This window comes from Bubalus bubalis, chromosome 14, assembly GCF_019923935.1.
Source record: "Bubalus bubalis isolate 160015118507 breed Murrah chromosome 14, NDDB_SH_1, whole genome shotgun sequence".
Classification (NCBI taxonomy): Eukaryota; Metazoa; Chordata; class Mammalia; order Artiodactyla; family Bovidae; genus Bubalus; species Bubalus bubalis.
Window position 1 is genome coordinate 40693053 of NC_059170.1, and position 5355 is coordinate 40698407.

Below are 5355 nucleotides of genomic sequence, written 5' to 3' on the forward strand. Positions count from 1 at the left end.
ACAGCCCTGGCTAATAAGCTACTAATGAGTTTGCTGTTGAGTTTGTAACAAAAAGAAATAGAATTAGTGAGTATTCAGCAAAGTTAAAAGATACTGAACTTTCAGAAAAGGATGTCATTTCTCTAGAGCACTGTTCTATAGAATGCCTTCCTGTGTAAGGGTATTGGGATGGCAGGAAATGGCTTTACCCCTGGGGGTGGGGGTGACAGTCTACATCCCCCTGCCTTTAGCCCTAACAATGTGATGTGTCTACATCTAAGATGATTTCTGATCATCCCAGAGCCCAGAAAAGAAAGGCATTTACGTCAGTGTGAAACAGTGGGGACGCTGACTCACTCCTCAAAGGAACCTCAAGTGATCTCTTTATTGCTCAAGTAGCTTCTGAGAGTTTGAGAAAACGAATCTTGCCTTCAAAGTCATAAGGTTTGGGTTCTTACTAGCCATTGGGCAAATGATTTAACCTCTTAACCTTGGGCCCAGGTACATCTTCAGTAAAATGAGGATAACAAAACCTCACCTGTTCCCAAAAACAAAATTTGATCAGATGAATTCTGCGCAATGTCTCCTCAAAGATGGAACGGTGGGTCCCCCAAAGATTTTGCTTTTTGCTGTCCTCACTCCCAACACTCACCTCCTTCCTCATTTTCACACCAAGAAGATCAAAAGTTTCCTTCCACTATGGCTGGAGGAGTTTGGCTGCATTGTGGTGAAAAGCATAGTTTTCATGGACCATCTGCCAAGCTCCTCTAGTTTTGAAAGGGAATGACCTCTGTGGTAAATACCAAGCTGAAAACCCTCCAAGGTTTACTTGTTGTATGTCTCAGGGAACTCAAACAGGGACTCTGTATCAACCTAGAGGAGTGGGATGGGGAGGGAGATGGGAGAGAGTTTCAAAAGGGAGGGGACATATGTACACTCCCTGGTGGCTCAGATGGTAAAGCATCTGTCTACAATGCAGGAGACCCAGGTTCAATCCCTGGGTTGGGAAGATCTCCTAGAGAAGGAAATGGCAACCCACTCCAGTATTCTTGCCTGGGAAATCCCATGGAAGGAGGAGCCTGGTGGGCTATAGCCCACGGAGTCACAAAGAGTCGGACATAACCGAGCAACTTCACATACGTACATGGCTGATTCATGTTGAGGTTTGACAGAAAACAATAAAATTCTGTAAAGCAATTATCCTTCAATTAAAAAACAAATTAATTAAAATTTAAAAGAAAACAAAAAATCTTCCAAGGTTTGAACAAAAAAAGTGGTGGATAGGAGAAGCTCTAGGATGGGAAGGAGAAGGCGCACTCAACATGCAGGGAATCTTGACATTTCCCACCATGGTCTGCCCTCCTCCACAAGGCTTATGTCACTCTGATCCTGGTCCCTGTTGGTCAAAGTTGGTCCCCCAAAATGGTGTGCTCCTTCTAACAGCTCATTCTCCTTCAGTCAGCTTCATCTCCTTAGTTCTCGGCTTTGGGATAAAAGTCCTCGATTAAGCAGGGCACAGTCCTTGACCTTGGGAAACTCACAAGATAATAGAGGCAGAAGCTGGGGAAAGAGATAGTAACAGTGACATGAGATAAGTGGTCTCATGAGAGGACATACAAGGTGATACAGCAGCATCAAGAAGGAAAAGACCAGCCTGCAGAAAACTTTCATAGAAGAAGTTAGTTTTACACCACATACATTTGACATCGCAGAGTCAGACATGACTGAGTGACTGAACTGAACTAAATAGTTAACACCTGAGAAGAAGGACCCCTGTATGACCTGGCTCAGCCTCCTGAGATTAATCCCTTAGTGATGTGGGCACCAGGAGGTACAGCATCCACCCCAGTCTGCCCACTGCAGCCTGTGAGTGAGGGGTTGAGCTGCTGGCCTCGCCAAGGTGACTGCGGGCTGGGGGGCTGATGCTACCACCTGTGCTTGCCTTTAGTATCAGCAGATAGCTCCTGGAGCTACTTGGAAACAACATTGCTTGGAAAGTATTGACATATGTTAGTATAATTTCTAGAAGAATTAGTAGAACCATATTATACATCAGAGTATTTATAGTCAGGGTTTACCCAGTAGAAACCGGCACAATTTCTTCCTTGAGAATCCTAAAACCAAATAACCCACAGGATGCTCATCTTAAAAATCATAATGCCATCCACTCCCAAAGCCACTGCCCTAGTTAAGACTCTCATTACCTTTAATGAAATTCTTAGGGCACACTCCTAACTGTTTTCTGCACTCCTGGATTCCAATATTAATCCTGACAGTCCTCCTCAGAGTACAGCTAAGACCACAGTCGTTAATGTCCCCTACATTGCAGCTGTCATCCCCAAAATGTTCTCTCTCTCCAGCCTTGTCTCTCACTGCACCCCACCACAGCCCAGTCCATCAGTCTCGCTGTTCCACGAACACCCTCAGCTTTTGCTCAAATATTCCCTCCACCAAGAATACATCCCACTCCCCACAACCAGTCTTTGCCTTTCAAAGTTTTTCCCTGATATCTAAACCTTGCAAAGACATCCTCCCTGATGAAGCTCTTGACATTTTCTTATTAAGATGTGATGATTTCCTCCTCTAAGCCCCCATCTCACTTAGCTAGGAATTCTCTTGTGACCCTTCACTTATTAGCACGTGACCCTGGGAAAATTGTAAGGGATTTGATTTAGGTCATACCTGAATGTTCTAGTGGTTTTCCCTACTTTCTTCAATTTAAGTCTGAATTTGGCAATAAGGAGTTCATGATCTGAGCCACGGTCATCTCCCGGTCTTGTTTTTGCTGATGGTATACAGCTTTTCCATCTTTGGCTGCAAAGAATATAATCAATCTGATTTTGGTATCGACCATCTGGTGATGTTCATGTGTAGAGTGTTCTCTTGTGTTGCTGGAAAAGAGCGTTTGCTATGACCAGTGCATTCTCTTCGCAAAACTCTATTAGCCTTTGCCTTGCTTCATTCTATACTCCAAGGCCAAATTTATCTGTTACTCCAGATATTTCTTGACTTCATACTTTTGCATTCCAGTCCCCTATAATGAAAAGGACATCTTTTTGGGGTGTTAGTTCTAGAAGATCTTGTAGGTCTTCATGGAACCGTTCAATTTCAACTTCTTCAGCATTACTGGTTGGGGCATAGACTTGGATTACTGTCATAATGAATGGTTTGCTTTGGAAATAAACAGAGATCATTCTGTCATTTTTAAGACTGCATCCAAGTACTGCATTTCAGACTCTTTTGTTGACTGTGATGGCTACTCCATTTCTTCTAAGGGATTCTTGGCCACAGTAGTAGATATAATGGTCATCTAAGTTAAATTCAACCATTCCTGATCATTTTAGTTCATTGATTCCTAAAATGTCAATGTTCACTCTTGCCATCTCCTCTTTGACCACTTCCCATTTGCCTTGATTCATGGACCTAACATTCCAGGTTCCTATGCAATATTGCTCTTTACAGCATCAGACTTTACTTCCATCACCAGTCACATCCACAACTGGGTGTTGTTTTTGCTTTGGCTCCATCTCTTCATTCTTTCTGGAGTAATTTTCCACTGATCTCCAGTAGTATATTGGACACCTACTGACCTGGGGAGTTCATCTTACAGTGTCCTATCTTTTTGCCTTTTCATACTGTTCATGGCGTTCTCAAGGCAAGAATACTGAAGTGGTTTGCCATTCCATTCTCCAGTGGACCATGTTTTGTCATATTAGATTTGATAGACAGAGTGCCTGAAGAACTATGGATAGAGGTTCATGACATTGAACAGGGGGCATTGATCAAGACCATCCCCAAGAAAAAGAAATGCAAAAAGGCAAAATGGTTGTCTGACGAGGTCTTACAAATAGCTGAGAAAAGAAGAGAAGCCAAAGGCAAAGGAGAAAAGGAAAGACATACCCATTTGAATTCAGAGCTCCAAAGAATAGCAAGGAGAGATAAGAAAGCCTTCCTCAGTGATCAGTGCAAAGAAATAGAGGAAAACAATAGAATGAGAAAGACTAGAGATCTCTTCAATAAAATTAGAGATACCAAGGGAACATTACATGCGAAGATGGGCTCGATAAAGGACAGAAATGGTATGGACCTAACAGAAGCAAAATATATTAAGAAGAGGTGTAAAGAATACATAGAAGAACTTTACAAGAAAGATCTTCATGACCCAGATAACCACAATGGTGTGATCACTCACCTAGAGCCAGACATCCTGGAATGTGAAGTCAAGGCGGCCTTAGGAAGCATCACTATGAACAAAGCTAGTGGAGGTGATGAAATTCCAGTTGAGCTATTTCAAATCCTAAAAGATGATGCTGTGAAAGTGCTGCACTCAATATGCCAGCAAATTTGGAAAACTCAGCAGTGGCCACTGGACTGGAAAATGTCAGTTTTCATTCCAATCCCAAAGAAAGGCAATGCCAAAGAATGCTCAAACTACTGCACAATCACACTCATCTCACAAGCTAGCAAAGTAATGTTCAAAATTCTCCAAGCCAGGTTTCAATAGTACATGAACTGTGAACTTCCAGATGTTCAATCTGGTTTTAGAAAAGGCAGAGGAACCAGAGATCAAATTGCCAACTAGATTGGATCATCAAAAAAGCAAGAGAGTTCCAGAAAAACATCTACTTCTGCTTTATTGACTATGCCAGAAACTGTGGAAAATTCTTAAAGAGATGGGAATACCAGACCACCTGACCTATCTCCTGAGAAATCTGTATGCAGGTCAAGAAGCAACAGTTAGAACTGGTCATGGAGCAACAGACTGGTTCCAAACAGGAAAAGGACTATGTCAAGGCTGTATATTGTCACCCTGTTTATTTAACTTATATGCAGAGTACACCATGATAAATGCTGGACAGGATGAAGCACAAGCTGGAACCAAGATTGCCAGGAGAAATATCAATAACCTCAGATATGCAGATGACACCACCCTTATGGCAGAAAGTGAAGAAGAACTAAAGAGCCTATTGATGAAAGTGAAAAAGGAAAGTGAAAAAATTGGCTTAAAACTCAACATTCAGAAAATTAAGATCATGACATCTGGTCCCATCACTTCATGGCAAATAGATGGGGAAACCATGGAAACTGTGACAGATCTTATTTAGGGGGGCTCCAAAATCACTGCAGATGGAGACTGAAGTCATGAAATTAAAAGATGTTTGCTCTTTGGAAGGAAAGTTATGACCAACCTAGATAGCATATTAAAAAGCAGAGACATTACTTTGCCAACAAAGTCTAGTCAAAGCTATGGTTTTTTCAGTAGTCAAGTATAGTTGTGAGAGTTGGACTATAAAGAAAGCTCAGCACTGAAGAATTGATGCTTTTTAACTGTGGTGTTGGAGAAGACTCTTGACAGTCCCTTGGACAGCAAGGAGA

At 42.1% G+C, this 5355-nt stretch overlaps 1 non-coding gene across 1 annotated transcript; it reads left to right on the forward strand.

Annotated features, from left to right (window-relative positions):
• The first annotated feature begins 916 nt into the window (after positions 1-916).
• Positions 917-988, forward strand: TRNAC-ACA. Its single transcript has one exon. It is a non-coding gene; the product is annotated as a tRNA-Cys (tRNA).
• Positions 989-5355: the final 4367 nt, after the last annotated feature.